This window comes from Crocuta crocuta, unplaced genomic scaffold (assembly GCF_008692635.1).
Source record: "Crocuta crocuta isolate KB4526 unplaced genomic scaffold, BGI_CrCroc_1.0 scaffold57, whole genome shotgun sequence".
NCBI lineage: Eukaryota > Metazoa > Chordata > Mammalia > Carnivora > Hyaenidae > Crocuta > Crocuta crocuta.
Window position 1 is genome coordinate 4,122,896 of NW_027532163.1, and position 20,928 is coordinate 4,143,823.

Genomic DNA, 20,928 nt, shown 5'->3' on the forward strand with positions numbered 1-20,928 from the left:
AAGACACACAGATGGCCAAAAGGTACATGCAGAAGTGCTCGACATCACTAACTGTCAAGAACGTGCAAATCAAAACCACAGTGAACTATTATCTCACACCTGTGAGAATGGATGTTATCAAAAACACAAGTAATGAGTGTTAGCAAGGATGTCAAGAGAAGGAAATGCTTGTCACTGTTGGTGGGAACATAGATTGGTGCAGCCACTATGAAAAACAGTAGGGGATTCCTAAAAAAATTAAAAATAGAATACCATATCATCCAGCAATTCTGCTCTGAATACTTATCCAAAGAAAATGAAAACACTAACTCAAAAGATATATGCACTCCATGTTCACTGCAGTATTATTTACAGTAGCCAAGACATGAGAACAGTGGAAGAGTCTATTGAATGAATAGATAAAGAAAATCTGGTGTGTATATTTTACATGGATGAAGAAAATCTTATATATGGATATATGGATGAATAATATTCTATTCTATATATAGAGAGATAGAGAACAGAATATTATTCTATTATATAAGTTATATACATAGAATGTTATATATGTATATATGCATATATATATGTACATATATATATGCGTATATATATATATAGGGAGAGAGAGAGAAAGAATATTATTCATCCATAAAAAGAGAAGAAAATCTTGCCATTTAGAACAACATGGATGTACCTTGAGGGCATTATACTAGATGAAATAAGTCAGATAGAAAAAGACAAATACTGTATGATCTCACTTATATGTGGAATATGAAAAAATTTAAAATATTGAAAAATTAAATTATTAAAAATTAGAATATTAAAAAACTAAACTAAGCTTATAGATATAGAGAATATAGACACAGAGAATGAGTTGGTGGTTGCCAGAGGCAGGAGGTGGAGGTTGGGCAAAATGAGTGGTAAAGGGTACAAACTTCCAGTTACAAAACAGGGGCGCCTGCATGGCTCAGTCAGTTAACTGTCTAACTTGATTTTGGCTCAGGTCATGATCTCATGGTCATGAGATCAAGCCCTGTGGGAGGAGCAGAGCCTGCTTGGGATTCTCTCTTTTCCTCTCTCTCTGCACCCCCTTCTCCAAATAAATAAATAAACATTTTTGAAAAAGATAAATTAAGTCATGACATGTAATGTTCAGCAAGGTGATTGTGGTTAATAATACCATATTGTATATCTGAAAGTTGCTAAGAGAATAGGTGTCAAAAGTTCTCATCACAAGAAAAAAAATTGTAACTGTGGTGGTAATGGAGGCTAACTTACTGCGGTGACCATTTCACAATATGTACAAATATCGAATCATTATGTTACATACCTGAGACTAATACAAGACAGGGTTATATGTTATATGTCAATTATGTTGCAATAAAAAAAAAAAGACTTCATAAAAATTATTGGAATGGTTAGAGCAGAGGGCTCTAGACCAGACAGACCCCCAGACCATGGTGCCCAGGACAACAGTGCAGGAAGCTGGCCAGAGGAGCCGCCATTTCCACCACCGTGGGGAAGGCAAGACTGAAGACGGCTTCCTGGAGCTGCTGGCTCTAGGACACACCTCTTCAAGCTCCAAGTCTTAGATTCAGAACCATGCCACACCTGAGATCCAATCTAGAGAAAAAGATGGCCCGTGGAGCTGGACACTGGACACTGGAACACATTGCAGAAAATGAGCCATGCTGTTCTGTGCATGACACAGGTAGATGGCTTCCCATGCTCATTCAAGTGCATCTAAGTAATGAAGCTTATATCACACTCAAAAGTCATCACAAAGAAATCTCTCCTATCCCCTCATTATTCCTACTGGGTAAACTTTTTTCCCCCTAAATGTGTATTTATTTATTTTGAGAGAGAGAGAGAACACGCATGCATACGCATGAGCCAGGGGAGAGGCAGAGAGACAGGGAGAGAGAGAATCCCAAGCAGGCCCCGCACTGTTAGCACAGAGCCCAGTGTGGGACTTGATCTCATGAACCATGAAATCATGGCTTGAGCCAAAATCAAGAGGCAGACACTTAACCGACTGAGCCACCAGGTGCCCCTGGGTGAACTCTTTCACATTGAACATCCATTCCTCTTGAACCTTGAGCACTGCTGATGGGAATGCAAAGTGGTACAGCCACTCTGGAAAACAGTATGGAGATTCCTCATAAAATAAAAAGAAATAGAACTACCCTAGGACCCAGCAATTGCACTACTATTTATCCAAAGGATACAAAAATGCTGATTTGAAAGGGCACACGCACCCCAATGTTTATAGCAGCACTATCAACAATAGCCCAAGTATGGAGAGAGCCCAAATGTCCATCGACTGGTGAATGGATAAAGAAGATGTGGTATATACATTTAATGGACTATTACTCAGCGATCAAAAAGAATGAAATCTTGGGGCGCCTGGGTGGCTTAGTGGGTTAAGTGCCCGACTTTTGCTTAGGTCATGATCTCGCGGTTCGTGGGTTCGAGCCCTGCGTCGGGCTCTGTGCTGACTGCCAGCTCAGAGCCTGGAGCCTATTTCCGAGTCTGTGTCTCCCTCTCTCCCTGATCCTCCCCTCTTCACGTTGTCTCTCTTTCCTAGAAATAAATAAAAATATTTAAAAAAAAAAGAATGAAATCTTACCATTTGCAACAATGTGGATAGAACTAGAGCGTATTACACTAAGCGAAATAAGTCAGAAAAAGACAAATATCATATGATTTCACTAATATGTGGAATTAAAATACAAAACAGATGAACATAAGTGAAGGGAAGCAAAAATAATATAAAAACAGAGGGAAACAAACCTTAGGAGACTTAAATACAGAGAACACACTGAAGGTTGCTGGAGCGGTGTTGGGTGGGGTGGAAAGGCTAAAGGGCTGAGGGGCATGAAGGAAGATACTGGTTGGAATGAGCACTGGGTATTGTATGTAAGTGATGAATCACTAAATTCTATTCCTGAAAAAAATAAGTACATAAAAAATACTAAATAAAACAATAAAGCCTGGAAACCTTCCCTGATGACCCCAAGACTATGTTAAGTGTGCTTTCCATGTACTTCGTATGCACTCTTGGCTCACACCATTGAATTTATTTATTCTAAGTGTTTAATTGACTTGCTCTCCTGATAGACCATTAGCTCCATGGCCAGGGCTCTGTCCGCTTATTCTCCATTATGTTCTCCCCACCTAGTGGTAGATGCTAAACTCGCATGTGTTGAATGAATTAGTGAATATGCTCACAAATCACCAGGGATGGGATTTCAACTCACCTTTCGCCACACCTCGAGCCCTCTCAGAACGCATCCGTGTGCCCTCACAGATGCCCAGCACCTGCCACAGAAAGTCCATGCGTGGCACACCTCTCACCAGGATGCAAAGTTGCCCTCACAAGGACGATGGCCCGGGGCTGCTTCTAAGAAACAGGGAGGAACTGTTGTCAGCACGACTTTCAAGAAAATGCCTTGGGCTGTAGGGTACTGGGCTGGGAGCCCAGGCTGCAGAACAATCAAGGAAAGATAAGGCCAAGGCGTTACTCTGGACACCGCACAGAACATTCCCAGCCACGCTCCGGTCATCAAAGAAGACATGTGGTCACTTAGGTGAAGGACCAGGGAGATGATGACAGTCATGCAAACAGCGACACTTTACACAGGAGCATTTTCACACCTTATGGACCTTCTTCTCATGCATTGGCCCGCTCGTGATCACCCCCTCCCCTACTTTTTAGATGAGGAAACTGAAGCATAGTAACATTAGCAATTTGTCCAAGGACAAGTGTCAAATCCAGGTCTTGAACCCAAGCGGCAGAGCTCTGTGGTTACAACACAGGCTTGAAAATCAGAGTCAAGTTCAGAGTCATCGTTTGCCATATACTACCAGGGTGTCCTCGGCAAAGTCACTCTCTGAGTCCCCATTTTCTCATAGATAAAAGAAAGAGAATACCATCTAGCTCCTGGGATTGTTGTAAAAATTAAATGAAACACTTATGCAAAGAACTTAGCTCAGCACTTTGTGCAGAATAAGGATTCAGTAACTAGTAGCTATTTATTATTATCATTATTCCAAATTTAAGACTTTTTCTATTATCTCAGATTGCCCTTCAATTGTACAAATCTTACTATGATATTAATAATTTACTTTAGGGGCTCCTGGGCGGCTCTGTTGAGTGTCCGACTTCAGCTCAGGTCATGATCTCATGGTCTTGTGGGCTTGACCCTACGTTAGGCTCTGTGCTGACAGCTCAGAGCCTGGAGCCTGCTTCAGATTCTGTGTCTCCCTCTCTTTCTACCCCTCTTCTGCTCATGCTCTGTCTCTCTCTGTCTCTCAAAAATAAATAAATGTTATAAGCACTTCCTCTATGTTTATGTCCAATCATGACATTTAGAGGCTTTGCTAATCTACATAATGAACATCAGAATGAATTCTTACTGAGGGTGCTTAGCGACTTGTTGATCTGCATAATGGGTGGATGTTCCAAATGGCCTCCATTAATGAAATTAATGCTTCAATATACAGAGTTCAATACAAGAGAAGATATTTAATAGACACTTCCTGGTCTTACTAGATCCTTCACCGTTAACCCTTAGAGAAGGCACTAGAAGCTAGGGTGCTAAAACACCCAGTGTCCCACGTAGAACACTGTAAGCCTATTTGGTAGGGGCTCTTCTGAGCCCATAGACTAATACCTACCTGTGTAGTAGCATTTGATGTAATACTTACTTCCTTTCTTCCTTTTTATCCAGGTTGTAGGTGAGTAGCTAACTCTCATTTACTTCTAACTCCCCAGGGCTGCAAGATTTACCAAAAGAATCTAATATCCATGCATCTCCAGATCAGCTGAGGTCAATTTGCAACAAAGGTTCTACTGAGTATCTCGACAGGGTTGTCATGAAGCCCAAATAACAAAATGCATGGCTAAGTCTCTTGTGAATTTTCAAGAGCTGTAAGAGATGAGAGTAAGAGAACTATATGTGTCTGTCTGCTCGGCTCCCTTTGCTGGTTATTCTCTGAGACCCAGTCCTTAATCCTTATTTTCTCTCTGGGTGATCTCATTTAGCCCCTCAATTCTAAATATCCATCCTATGGGGAGGACTTACATGGTTTTGTAACTAACCTGGGCCTCTCAGCTGAGCTCCTGATGACACATACCCAAATGTCCACTAGACATCTCCAATTGAAAATGACTAACAGGTGTCCTAAATTTGCCATGGCCAAAACATCATGCTTGACCCTTATCTCCCAACCTTCTCCCCCCGACACCACCAACTTTGAGGCTTACCCATCGCAGAAGATGGTGCTGCTCAGGCCAAAGACCTAGGAGCCTTGGTTCCTCTCTTTCTCTCACTGCTCTATCCCCTCCCCCCATCAGTGTCCCCCTACCATCTGAGACCGTGTCACCCTAATCAACACCATATCACCACACGCCCTCTAGAAGCCTCCTAACTGATCTCATGGATACTCCCCAACCCTGCCCTAGACAGAATGGCCTTTTAATGATGTAAATCAGAAGCACCTGGGTGGCTCAGTTGGTTAAGCATCTGACTCTTGGTTTCGGCTCAAGTCATGATCACATGGTTCGTAAGTTTGAGCCCAGCATCAAGCTTCACACTGACAGCTCAGAGCCTGCTTAGGATTCTGTCTCTGTCCCTCTCTCCCTGCTCCTCCTGTGCTCTCTCTGTCTCTCAGAATAAATAAATAAACTTTAAAAAATGTAAATCAGGCAATGTAAATCAGGCGCACCTGGGTGGGTCAGTCGGTTACGTGTCCAACTTCAGCTCAGATCATAATCTTCCAGTCCTTGAGTTTACGTCCTGAATCAGGCTGTCTTGGCAGCTCAGAGCCTGGAGCCTGCTTCAGATTCTGTGTCTCCTTCTCTCTTTGACCTTCCCCCACTCGCGTTCTGTCTTAATCTCTCTCAAAAAATAAACAGGCATTTAAAAAAAATTTTCATGTGAATCAGATGACGTAACTCCTATTTCAACTTTCCCCTGGTCTTCCATCACTCCTGGAATAAAACCCAAGCTCCTACCCCACACCTCCTGTTTCCACCTTCTTCCTCTGTGGCATCATTTTCTGCCACCATCTGCGTTCACGTTATTCCAGTTCCCCTGGCTCATTCCTGTCCCTTCAGCACTGATGTGGCCCTTTCAGTCCCACCTGATGGCCTTTTAGCCAATTGTTCATTCAACCCAAACACTCCTCTTCTGGGTCTTTACCTGATCACCACCTTTGTCTCATTACCCCATGTCAGCCAAGACCCTTCCTCAGAGAGGCCCATCCCAGCCACCCACGCTAAAGGAAACCCAGCGTCTTTACAAGCTACTTTGATGCCATCATGGGATCTAATATATTCATAGCACTTCTCACTACCATCCCCCTCATTTTTTTAAAATTCCTTGTATATTGTTTGTCTCTTCACTAAAATAAAAGCCCTATGAGGGCAAGGCTTTGTTTTGTTCATCCCCTTTCCCCAGCACCTCCAACAGTGCCTGGCACAGAGAACACTCTGGAAAAAATGTGTGCCTGGTGAGTAGATGAGCGATCTATTTATTATCATCTCTCTATGACTTGTAGAAGTGTAAAAACCAGCTTATGAAAATGGATAAACAAACTGTGTGTGTTCGTATAATGGAATACTATACAGCCACGAGAAAGAATAAACCACTGCTACATCACCACCACCATGATCAGATCTCAAAACCATGTTGAGCAACAGAAGATATTGTATGATTCTGCTCATGTGAAATACCCAGGACAGGGACACCTAGCTGGCTCAGCTGGTAGAGCATGTGACTCTTGATCTCAGGGTCATGAGGTCAAGCCCTACACTGGGTATAGGATCCATTTGGAAGGAAGGAAGGAAGGAAGGAAGGAAGGAAGGAAGGAAGGAAGGGAGGGAGGGAGGAAAGAAGGAAGAAATGCCAAGGATAGACAGACAAAATGAATTTATGGTGTTAGAAATCAGAACAGTGGCTAGTTATTCCAAGGATGAGAACCAGCTAGAGGGACATAAGGAAATTGATAATGCTGAAGCGACTCTTTCTGATTGCAGTATAGGACACACAGGATTGGACGTCTGCTGAGAGTCACAAAATTTTACACTCCAGATATGTACATTTCTCAGTAGAGATATTTTCCCTCAAGACGAAACCAAACCTATTCTTATAAAGAGAAAGGGCAACTTCTTGTATCAATCAATTCAGAATGAAATATCAATCTGATTTAGCCCCAGTTCAGAGACTATTTTGGAATCCTGGGTTTCAATCATTCTAGAATATCTACCTGAGGTTCTTTCAGCTTCTTTGGGCTGTTTTGATAAGAGGAAAAAGTTTGGCCCTATTTATCGTATTATTTAAAAAATGATAATATTTAGTGTGGTTCTGTTCAGAGACAGGCTCCTTTTGGTTTTGGTTTTTTGCTTTGTTTGCAGGGTAGATTTGGCTTTCCTTCCGTGTTCCCGGGGAGTATTTTCAGGCAAGTAACAAGTGATGCCAAATGTATGCGAATCCCCCCAGACATCCAACCATCACTAAGTACAAAAACTTAAAACTATAAAGAAAGGGATCATCTTGAAAGAATCCATCAGTTTGGGCCAAAGAAATGAATCTACATTAGCCAACAGTAGCCATACTTGATTCTTGCCAGGGCCACGGTTATTCCAAACTCTTCCATTGGCTACTCCCTCCCCATACCCATAACAGATAAAAATGTGGAACCCAGTAGCCCACTTTATAGATGGGCAAAGAGAAGCTCAGAGGAGTTGGTGGCTGGTGGGAGGGAGTCAGCACTGAACAGGATTTGGGGACTGGTACATTGTCCTAGTCCCAGAGGAGACTGCTGAGTGAAGGTGAAATACATCTTCTACTAAGGACTGCATCCCGAAGGAAGGTCCATAGGCTAATTAATATGCTCAACCTGCACAGCAAACACCGCCAACTTCTAATCACCTCCCCTTTGTACTTTAAGTTAAAAAGAACCTGCTTCTTCTCTCTGAACAGCTTCACCTAAACGATGAACTATCTCAGGGACCCAAAGGCAAGATGTTGGGTTGCGTGTGTGGCTGAATTGGCATGATTTTTGTGGGTGACAACCTTCTATCCTTTCAACTTCCCTTTAGGGAAGTTTTTCTCTGGGCAGGCGGGCCAGGCATGAAGGAATATCTGTCTGAGAAGTCACACGGGGCCACCCAGACAGGAAGCATTCTTGCTCTGGTGGCAGAAACTCTGCTGCCTGCAAAGCCAGTGCAGCTCTTTCTCAGTGAGGCCCCCCAGGAGCCTCACAGCAGGAAAATGAGGGAGGTGACCCCAACTTGTCTAGAAGAGCAGGAAGAGACACCTGGTGATCTCCCTCCAAACCTAGAGCAGCTCAAGAGTAACTCAGCCTTTCAGGGGAGGAAAGAGGCAGGCCACACGATGGGGAAGACTTAAAGTTGTCTCTGAAGGAAATTGGACATTCTTCTGCGGAGGTGATGAGGGTTAGGAAAATCTAGGCTGTCTTCTGTGTGTTCAGAGCATTTAATTCTTTCCTGAGCAGGCAGGTTCCAGAGGCAAAGGGAGATAATCCATAAATAAGAGGAACCAGTCATGCTGTAACTGCCTCCCCTTTTTCTTTCATCATATAAACCACCAGCTCAGGAGGTGATGCCACGGTCAAGGGCGTGCAGGCTGCAGAGTCGACCAGGCCTGGGCCCAAATCCCTCCGTGCCACTTGCTGGCTGCATGAACTTGGGCACTTTCTTGACCTCTCTGTACTCAGTTTCATCATCTGTAAAATGGGAATAATTCTAACACCTTTCAGATTTATTGTAAGAACTAAGTGCAGGCAAATCACTTAGCACAGGGTATGACACATAAAAAGGGCTCCATAAATGTTATGTCTTTGCTAAATAAATGATTTAGTAAGTAGCTACCATGGCATGGGTGATTAATTTAACTAAGTGAGTTAATTAACTAGAGGCAAAACAGCTCTTTCTGAATTACTAACCCTGGAACCCGCCTCTATAGCTTTGCTGAAATGCAGCCATGCCTATAGTAATTTGGGGGGGGGGCAGATATTGCTTATTGCTTATTCATAAAGAGACCTTCTCAGTGGACAATGTGTTTAGAAGCCTACAGCCGAGATACAGAGAGGGGAGAAAGGGTATGATGGTTTTAAATTACTCAAAGAGCTGGTCTGCATATTAGGGATTAAATTTAATCCATGGACCCCCAGAGAGAGGATTCAATCCTGTAGGTGGAAATTGAAGGGAACAGACTTCTTCCCGGGGTAAGGAAGGAATTTTTGTATCTCAGAGCTTGCCCCCCCCAAAATGGGCTGTCTCTGGAAGTAATGAGCTCCCCATCACTAGGTGAAAAACTCTAGGGCAGATGAGCCCCATGGGATGAGCCCTTGAACCGTACGTCCACGTAGAGGTTTCCAGGTTCATAGGCACATGTGAGCTATCAAAGGATTTTATTGCCCTTATTTCCTTTTTACAGATGAAGAAGCTGAGACTCAGAAAGAATACATCCCTTGCCCAATGTCACACGGGTGGGGCCTCTGGTCTTTGACCTCCAATGCCAGTGCTCAGACCACTGTGCTGAGCCTCAGTGGTGATGGGTATCCACCAATTCTGGCTCGTCATTGAAGGCACTTGGGGAGCCTTGTAAAAACTAGACTCCTGAGTATCATCCCAGACCTACTAGATCACACCATCAGAGATAACTTTTATTTTTTAATTTTTCCCTAATTGGAATGATAAGCATCAAATTCTGGACGAAGGTAGTTGAGGGGAGAGAGAGCGATCCAATTGGGAAGAGGCCCCCAGGGGCCTCAGCTGCCCTGGAAACGTTTGATTTCTTAGCTGGGTGAAATGTACAATGATGCAGTTACATTAGCTCTCACATTGTCTTATATGTGTGAAGTAATTCATCGTAAGGAGTTTAAGGCTCCCCAGCGACCGTGTAAGCAGCCAGGCATGAGATCCTCCAGATGGTCTCCGGGGTCTTTTTCAGCTCTGAAATTATCTGACCTAACTCAGCTGAACTGGGGGCAATTTCTGCAGATCCACTAAGATCTCTTGAAAGTAACTAGGCTTGGTTCCCATTGGGTTTACCAGTCACCACAATTGTCCCTGCATCGCCCACCGGCTCCTTCCCTGGACAGAGCCAACGGTTTACCTGGTGCTCAACTGCGTGCCAATCGTTCAACTGGTCCTGAGGAAGCCAGCCACTTTCACGACTCCTGGGCCATCAGCTCCCTGGCCGATGGGGCATGTAAAGGGACACAACTATGATTCCACTTTGGCCGAGTGTCAAGAAGAGCGGCTGCTGGCGGCAGAGGACTGTGTGAGCGAGCTACAAACCTGCCTTTAGGTGATTCTGTTTTCATCAGCTGGTATCACATTTGATTACCATGATGGCTGGTTTCACGGCACAGACTAACATGCATCTGTCCCGTGGGCCACAGCCTGTCTGGCTTTAAGCTGGGTGGGAGTTGCAAACACAAAGCGAGGGGCAAAGTCCAAGTATGGCTCCATGCTGAGTAATGATTAGGCAGGACTGGCTGGGAGGTCAAGGACTTGCCAGCCCTACCTTCAGCCTGACCTGATTACTGTTTACAAGCAGAGAAGCCAGGAGGTTGGTGTTGAAACGAGTGTACATAATCACACGTGAGGACATCCACCCACAGTCCTCTGAGCTTTACAAGGTCCCTCAAGACTCAGAATACTTGGGCACATGGCATGTTCTTGTCATTGTCTCTGAAGGGGAGGTGACTGTACCCAGGATTCATAAGCTAATCCATGAATGTCAAGGTGTCAACACATTAGACCATTTATTGTTATTTTCTATCTAAATGTAAATTTTCTTTGTATTTTATATCTATTTTATTACACAATAGTCATATTAATAGATAATATTACTGAGTTCTTATTCCATGTCAGGAAATATTCCTAACAACTTACATAGATCATTTCTGTAAAAAATTTTTTTAAATGTTTGTTTATTTTTTGAGAGACAGAGACAGAGTGTGAGCAGGGAAGGGGCAGAGAGAGAGCGAGTCACAGAATCTGAAGCAGACTCCAGACTCTGAGCTGTCAGCACAGAGCCCGACACGGGGCTCAAACTCACAGACTGCAAGATCATGACCTGAGCCGAAGTCGGACACTTAACCAACTGAGCCACCCAGGCGCCCCGACACGTATCATTTCAGTTAACCTCTACAACAATCCTGTGAGGTAGTATTATTATTCCTACTATACAGGCACAGACCAGTCAAATGATCCTTCCAATCTCACAAAGGTGACAAGTGGCAAAGCTGGGATTTGAACCCCACAGTCTAGCTACAGAGTTTACATTTATACCTACTTCCCTATTCTGCCTCTCCTATACAAATATAATCTACAATTTTAAGCAAACATGCATTGGAGTTGCATGTTCAAGTTTTTAATTCGTTTTTGACTGAAGAAGTTGTTCAGTCAAAAACAAGAACCAAAACACAAAACCCACCTTTGGGGAACGTTGCCAAGTTCAGATAAAAAAGTAAACTGCTTCCGGGTGAGCCCCTGGGCGAGGAGGGTAATCGTGAGACCCTCCCAAGTCTTACGGGGCCACTGTGATCCAAGACCCGCCACTTGTACACCTTCACAAGTTTTGCCATGTTTTCTAGCACTTTAGCTCGTATTTTTCTTTAACTCATTTTTTAAACTTAAGTGATGAATTTTCGAAACAAACACGGTATCACCCCTAAGAATGGAAAACCAGGATCCCTTGCAGAGATGCCACGATCTCATTGCAAAGAATTATAAAAATTCTACTCCCAAAGGCCTTGTTTTTATAAAAATAATAATAGCTAGTATTTTATAGGGTCAGGTGCTTTACAGTGCCACACATTGCTCCGACTATTGGAAATATATTTGTAAGTAGGGTTTACAATAGCTCTTCTCGGCAGGTATTCATTTTATCCCCGTTTGCACATGAGGGACGGATTTTCAGCCACTGGTGCAAGCCAGCACAAGCACTCAGGCAGAGGCAGCGTTTGACCAGGGGGTTCCCAGCAGTAGAAGCAATTGGGCTGCCCACTACATCCACAGTGATCGTGTCTAGAGCACTTGGTGCACCAAGGATGAGGGAGGGAGTGCCCTCCTTCCCTCAGCTTAGTGAGGGAGCATCTAGAAACCTGGAGCTAGGCCTCGATGGCCTGGCCTAACTCCCTGTGACCAAGTCAGGGAAGGCGTTGCTCTCTCCCCCTCTAATAGTAGCATCAAAAGGGTGCCCAGACTCCCCTCTAACACCAGGACCAGCCTGGTACAATAAGAACCTGCAATAAGAAAGTGGCTTGGACCAGCTTGGAAGGGTCTTCCCAAGATGGCGGCCTACAGTCAGCAAGATCCAGGTGGTGAGAGGAGGTGGCTGGAAACACTGGAAGTAGAAACCGAGGTTGAGTAGGAAGCAGGAAGGTGCAGAAGAAGCACTTCCTGTCCCCCCAAGTTGCTGTGGGGCAGGCCTGGCACAGGAATCCTGAAGAACCCACAGACGTGCCCACAGAAGAAAGCCAGCTTCAAAAATCTCCCATGTCCGGAGAGCACAGGGTTAGATTTCTCAGCGCCAACCAAGAGCTGTTCATCCCTTAGCTCTCTTCCCGCCTCCGGCTTCCAGCTCTCAGAGACGCAAGCTTCCAGAGAAGCTGACCCCCTCCTTGGCCAGAGGAATGAAGACAAGGATAAAGGCCACACCTGCATCCTCATTCAGAGGACAGGGGAAGGAAAATCCCACAAGATATTTGTAAAGGAACTTTCATGATTACATCCAAAGAGTCCTGGGTGCTCCATTTCCAAGAAACTTTTCTCGGCTACATCCTGTGGGGTTGGAGGAAAGGAGCTTGGAAATCCAGCCACGTGACCAGGCTCACGGAAAGTGCGGTAATTCTCAATGAACTGAAAGTGTATCTTCGTCTCCCTGTCCCTCTATATTATGGTATTCCCAACACGAGCATGACTCAGGACACCAAGCGACAGATGGACTAAGAAGGTACCCCCAGGGGCAATCAGTGTATTAGATATGTATCACCAAGGTGGAATATCTTTGTTAACTTTTAGATTAAGAATAAGTATAGGGGCATGTGAGTGGCTTGGTCGGTTAAGCATATGGCTTTGGCTCAGGTCATGATCTCTCAGTTTGTGGGTTCACGTCTGGAGTCAGGCTCTAGGCTGGTGGTGCAGAGCATGTTTGAGAGTCTCTCTCTTTTTCTCTCTCTCTCTCTCTCTTTCTCTCTCTCTCTCTCTGCCTCTTCCCCACTTCCTCTCTCTCTCTCTCTCAAAGTAAATAAATAAACTTAAAAAAAAAGAATATAAGTAAAATATCTAATATTTCTTTCCTGGTTTCCAGTATAACATCTGTGAACTTCATTTTGAAAATTCAGTGGGGAACTATTACAGGCTTTTAATCGAGAGGGAAATGTGATAAAATCTCTGCTTTAAGAAGTTCAACTTGACCTTGTTGTGGCAGAAGATTAGAATTAAGAAGGCACAGGAGGGTTTAAGCAGGAGAAAAAGAGATCATGGCTGAGATGGACAGGTTTGCCAAATCCCCCATTCAGCTCCGGTGGGAGTGGGGAAAGGGGTTGTGTAGGGGGGAGGCTTACCAACAAGCAGCCCACCTTTCTAGGACATTCTGAATAATGACAACCGCCCCTCTCACAACAACATGGGACAGCACACATCTATCTGTCAGAAAAGGAGTGAGCCAAAGGAGGGAGGGGACGCAAGAAGGAAATGGATGAGCAAGTCAAGCCAGTCATGGGGAGGCCTGGATTAGCCTATCCACAGCACAATCAGACGCATTCCAGAGGGCTCACCCCAACCCTGCTCTTCTTCCCTGTCATGAGTAAATGCAAAAGAAGAGGGAGGCAACCACGCCCAGCTCGCCCTGGTTTAGCCCCTGAGCCAAAGGCTGATAATAAGGGCACCCCAGGAAACTAAAAAGCCAAAGACAAAGGTGGTATTTGTCACCCAGGAGCTCATGAGGAAGCGTGTCACAGAATCCATCCATCCCTCAGTACCTCTCCAGCCAGATGCACACTACCCAGACAAGCCACCCAAAAGTAAACAAATCAAAACCACTAAGAATGTCATGTGACTCTAGGAAGTGAGAAATCAAGCTGGTTCCTGAAGAAAGAAATGTGGAGGGGGCCAGAGTCAGGCTAGAGCTGGGTCCAAATCAGTCTCTTCATCTGTAAAATGGGTAGGTCTCTGCTACTTCAGAGACTCAATTTGAAGGTTACAGGAAATGATATAAAATAAAAGTGTCCCACCCAAAGCCTCACACACCGATCTCCAATGTTGTCAATATTCTTATCCGGTATTCATAATTCAACAAGTATTTTCTCCTCATCTGACACTTGTCTTCACATTTTGTTCATTTATTCATTCATCATGCAGAAGTTTTAAATGCTTATGTACTCAAATCTGTTGATTTTTTCCTATGTGCTTTTGGGGTTTTGTGTCTTATTTTAAAACACACTTCCCAAATCCATAAATCCATATTATGAAATTATTCTTCTACATTTTCTTCAAGTGCTTTTTTATATCACATGTGTGTACATGCATTTGTTTGGAGGTAGGATGCAAAATAGTGACCTGATTTTTATTTCTTCCACATAGATTGCCAGTTGTCCAAATATCATTGGTCAAATAGCTCACTCATTTCCCACTGACTTAAACTGTACTTTTATTTACATATATAGCTCTCCATACATGCTTAAATGCATTGCTGGGCTCTCCATTCAGGTGCAGTTTTTCTATTTTATCATCCCTGTAAAAACACCACAATATTATAATTACAATAACTCAAAGAACCTTTGATATATCTAGGGCAAGTTCTCCATCCCTCATTATTCTGCTTTTCCTTTCATTTACTAGAATTTTTCTGAATGTTGTCTTCTTGAGGAGTTTTAGAATCCACTTATCGAGTTCCATGAAAAATTGCATTGGCTTTTTTATTGGGATGACAGTGACTTTATATATTATTTATAGAAAACTGATGTATGTACAATATGGAATTGTCCCATCCTGGAGCATAGGATGTCTATTTATTCAAAAGTCTTTTTTTGTACTTTTCTTTAGGTTCATTCCTTGGTTTTTTGTTTTGGTTTGGTTTGGACACTTTTATGAATGAGATTTTTTTTCATGGTATTTTATGATTGATTATTGGTGGTATATAAGAAAGTTTATGAATTTTTCTATAACACCGATGTTATATCTAGCAATCATATTAAACTCATTAGCTTTAAGAGACTTTTAAAAGTCTATTACCTTGGATTTTCAGCAAATAATCATATTATTTGTAAATAATGACAGTTTTGTCTCTTCCCTGGAAATATTTACATTTCTTCTGCTTTTATTACAGTGGAAAAAGCTATCCTTTTTTGGCAAGAGTTTAGAATGTTGAACAGATGTGGTACCTGTGGGCATTCTCGTCTTATTCTTGACTTTAACAAGAGTGCTTATGGTGTTTCACTGTTAATATATTTGGTATAGGCTTCTAGAAGATATACTTTATAACGTTAAGGTAAATTTTTTCATTTCCAAACTTGCTAAGATTTTTAATCAGGTATTGGTCTTAAATTTCATTTAATACTCTTTTTTCTTCAGCTTTATTGAGGTATAATTGACATGCAGGGATTGTTGTCTATTTAAGGTATACTACTTGTGGTGAAATGATACCACAATCAAGCTAATTCACATATACTTACCATGTTCTCTCTGTGTTTGTTGAGAACACTTAATTAAGTTCTACCCTCCTAGAAAACTTCAGTAATACAGTATTGTTAACTGCAGTTACCATGTTGGGTATTAGACCTCAGAACCCATCTGTCTCATAGAACTGAGAATCTGTACCTTAGATGTTAGTTAAATACTTTTCAACATTTATTCAGATGATCTTGAATTTTTTCCCCATAAACGTATTACTGGAAATGATTTCTTACAAATTTCTTAATGTTGAACCATCCTCGAAGCTTTAGAATCGACTCTACTGGCTTTTTACTGATTCAATTTGTTAATGTATTGCTTAGGATATTGCATCTTGGCTCATAAACATATTGGTCTGTAGTTTCCCTGTTCTTTTTCTTTCATGATACCATCATCCCATTTTATTACATTATCAAGTAATATTAGCCAAGTCAATTGAGTAGGGAAGTTTCCCATAAATCTCTATGTTCTGAAATAATTCACATAGTACTGGAATAGCTTACAGGTTTTATATAGCTGGATTCTAAAATACTCTGGATCTAGGGGTGCCTGGGTGGCTCAGTGGTTAAGCGTCAGACTGGCTGAGGTCATAATCTCATGGTTTAGGGGTTCAAGCCCTGTGTCAGGATCTGTGCTGACAGCTCAGAGCCTGGAGCCTGCTTCAGATTCTGTGTTTTCCTCTCTCTCTGACCCTCCCCTGCTCATGCTCTGTCTGTCCGTCACTCTCTCTCTCTCAAAACTAAATAAACATTAAAAAAAAATAATAAAATACTCTGGACTTATATCTTTTTTTCAGGCTGAAGGGAGCAGGTGGGGATGAGATAAATTTTCAAATACTTAAAAAATTTCTTCCAGGATTATTCAACTACTCAGGTTGTCCATTTTTTCACAAGTCAGGTTTTTAAAAAAATTTTTAAAGGTTTATTCATTGTTGAGAGACAGAGATAGACAGAGCGCAAACTGGGGAGGCGCAGAGAGAGAGAGAATCACAGAATCTGAAGCAGGCTCCAGGCTCTGAGCTGTCAGCTGCCTGCATGGGGCTCAAACTCACAAAATGTGAGATCGTGACCCGAGCCAAAGTCTGCCACCTAACCAACTGAGCCAGCCATGCATGCCACCCAAGTCAGTTTTTTTAATCTTCCTGGAAAATCACCTGTTTCATCTTTTTAAAAAAAAACCCAGCTTTATGGAAATATTATTCACATACCATACAATTCACAAAATTCATGTGTAGCATTTAATGGTTTTTGAATATTCACAGAGTTGTGAAACCTTTGCTACGATCAATTTTAGAACATTTCCATTATCCCCAAAAGAAATCCATACCCACTGACAGTCACTCTGCATTTCCCCCCCACTTCCCCTACCCCGGCCCTAGACAATGACTAATCTACTACAAAAAATGTCGACAGCAAATAGCAATAGTTTGACTTCTTCCTTTTGAATCCGGATGCCTTGTATTTCATTTTCTTGCCTAATGGCCCGGGCTAGAGCCTCCTATATGATGCTGAACACAAGTAGCAAGAGAGGACATCTTTGTCTTGTTCCTAACCTTAGTTAGGGGGAAAGTGCTCAGTTTTTCACCATTAAGCATACTAGCTATGGGTCTTTCAGAGGTGCCCCTTATCAGGTTGAGGAAGTCCCTTTTACTCCTAGTTTTTGAGTGTTTTCATCATGAAACTGTATTGGGTTTTGTCAAATGTTTTTTCTGCATCTCCTGAGATGATCATGTGGGTTTTTTTTCTTTTATTCTATTAACGCTATATTACACTATATTACATTGATTGCTTCTTACATGTTAGGCTAGCCTTGCATTCCTGGGATAAATCCCACTTGGTCATGATGTATCATCCTCTTTATATGTGGCTGGACTTCAGTTTGCTTGTGTTTTGTTGAGAATTTTTACATCTGTGTTCCTAAGAGATATTGGTCTGTGGTTTTCTTTTGTTTTTGGTCTTCAGATAATACTGGCCTCATAGAATGTGTTGAGGAGTTCCTCTTCTGTTTTGTGGAAGAGTTCGTGAAGAATTGCTATTAATTATTATTTACATATCTGGTAGAATTCATTCATGAAACTACATGCACCTGACTCCAGGCTCCGAGCTGTCAGCACAGAGCCCAACTCAGGGCTCAAACTCACACACTGTGAGATCATGACCTGAGCTGAAATCAAGAGTCAAATGATTAACCATCTGAACCACCCAGCTGCCCCTATATCTACTCTTTTAATGGCTACCCTTACATTTTTATTATCCTATTTTCTGTAAGTATCTAAAAATAATCAATATCTCTATCTCACTTTAAACAGAATAGCAAACTTCACAGTTTCACATCCTCCCACCTCTTGCCCACATTATGATCACTTCCCATTAGATCTAGATTGTTACTTCTTTTGTGTTTTACATCATGCCTCTCATTTAGATTTAATGCCCAATTTACAAGTTTCTTGACTTTCTCCTATGTCTCATAACCTTCATCTGCTTGTTTCTTGTATTTATTTCTTATGTTACTGGAATATATCCCCCATGTCGTTTCTTCTCAGAGACCCTGAGGATGCTAAGTTTTCTGTCCTTACACGTCTCAAAATATCTGCCTTGCCTTCCTAAGTGAACCGAATTCAACACTACCCATTCTCCCAGAAGACATCTGCCGCATTGTGAATCTGTCTGGGCAGGAAGCTAAGAAAACCAAGAGAAAGCCTCGGGAAGTAGAAGCAGGGATTGGCAGTCTCACAGTGGTGAGAATGCAAGTATGAGAATTCAAGACGTATGAACAAAGATCCCTGCTCCATATCCCAGGTTCACCGCCGGGATCCCTGGAGAGATCGACTCTAAGAGTGGAGAGACACAGAACTAGATAGAGCCTTGCTAAACTAGGACCCACCCTGTAATAGACTCAGTCCCTGACTGTCTTTTTTTTTTTCTTTTTTTTTTAGGTTTATTGGTTTATTTTTAGAGAGAAAGAGAGCATTCGTACATGTGGGAGCATGAGCAGAGTAGGGCCAGAGAGAGAGGGAAAGAGTCAACACAGAGCCCCATAGACAGCTCGAACTCATGAACTGTGAGATCATGACCTGAGCTGAAATCAAGAGTCAGATGCCCTGTCTTTGACTGTCTTAAGACACTCAGTCCCCACTAACCCTCTAGAGGAAGACGACATCATTTGTAGTCTCGGCATTTTTTTCATACACAATGTTCATCATTCATTCAAAAATGACCAGATGTACTAAGAGACAAGTACAAAAACCAGGAGAAGAGAAAACAGAGCAGGAATAGACCCACAAGTAAGCCTTTTCATTTTAAATAGCAAAGGACAATGGATAAAACAAAGAATATTTCACCAGGTAATCAGAATCTACAAAAAAAAGAGTCAAATCAAAATGCTAGGGCTGAAAAATACAATAAGTGAACATTTAAAATATCCCTGATAGGGGCGCCTGGGTGGCTCAGTCAGTTAAGCGTCCGACTTTGGCTCAGGTCATGATCTTGCAGTTCATGAGAGCCCCATCGGGCTCTGTGCTGACAGCTCAGAGCCTGGAGCCTGCTTGTGACTCTGTGTCTCCCTGTCTCTTTGGCCCTCCCCCACTTGTGCTCTCTCTCTCTCTCAAAAGTAAATAAAACGTTAAAAAAAAAAAACTAAAATGTGCTCGATAGATTTAAGGGCAGATGTAGACCTGGAAAGGATAGATTAGTGAACTAAAAGAAAAAAGAAAAAATATCCAGACTAAAGACAAAGAAAAGAATAAGAAGTACAGAAAAGCATGTATGAGACAAATTAGACACAGTGAAAAGAGGTTATATTTATGTAATTGGAGACACTAAAACAGAGACTAGAGCAGAAGCAATATTTGAAAAGATAATAGACACATTTCTCTAAATAGACAAATGAAAAAATTTTCTGAAACTGATGAAATATATTATAACTCAGACTCCAGAAGTTCACTAAATTCAGTCATGATGAAAACAGAGAAAACCACATGGAAACATATCATAGAAAAACTGCTGAAAACCAAAAAGAAAGAAAAGCTTAAAAAGTAAAAAGAATCTTCAGCGGAATAATATTATGACTCAGAGGTGATCTTCAACAGAAGTAATAAAACTCGGAATACAAGGTACAAAAACAAAATAACAGCCCACCTAGGATTGCATGTTCGGCGAAATTATTTTTCAGAACTAAACTCAATTATCGTTCAAAGACAAGCAAAACTGAGAGAATTCTTGGCCGGCAGAACCGCAATGAAAGAAATCCTGAAGGGTGTTCTTCAGCTAAAAGGAAAATTATTCCCCACAGAAATACAGAAGTACAGAAAGGAAAGGGAAACTTACAGAAAAGGTAAATTTAAATGAACACTGACTTGCAAAACAATAATAACAATGCATATGCCTTTGAGCCAGCAATTCTGCTTCTAGAAATTTCCATAGATTGTATATATGCTCCACTCGCACCCCAGATCCATATTTTGTTCTTCTGTACCTGCCTCTATGCCAGAAGGGTGACCATTCTGGTCACCTGCGTCCCTTGCCAGTTGGCTTCTGTGGTTGGGTTTGGCTAATGGGAGGCACCAGCAAGAAAGAGAGAGGGGGTCAGAAAGAGAGAGGGGTGGAGGTATTTTTCCTCTGCACCCCTTATCCTTTGATGCTGTGTTTCTGGAAGTATAGGGCTCCTGTCAGGTAGCCCTTCCTTGGTGCTCTGACTCTCCAGAGGCTTCAAGGCGCCTTTTTCCCCTTCAGGCCTAGGGGTGGTAACAGCTTCTCACTGCTATCAATTCCTGATGCCTCACCATCCACTGATGTTTCCTCAACTCCGGCCACACCTCCGCCAAGCTACCCCCTTTCATCAGCCTCTTCGTGTGAACCTTTGGCATGGTAGTGCTATTTCCTGCCAGAACCCTGACTGATGCAAACTCAAACTTCATTGATTCCATCAAAGCATTGTTTGTAATAACAACACTGGAAACAGCTAATATCCAGTTGGGAACCTGGATGTATAAATGGCAGCACTCTTATAATGGACACTATTCACCATTTTAGAATAAAGTAGCTTAGTTGCAACTCTTGGGGAGTGTTCTTCAAGACTTATTAAGTGAAAAAAACCAAAAAGCAAGAAAAGAATTTGTATCATAAATTCTCATTTATACAACAAAAAGTGTTTTTGTTTTATGTACAAATATGAATATCTCCACAGGAATATATGAAAAGATGGCATTATTAGTTGACTTTTGTGCACTA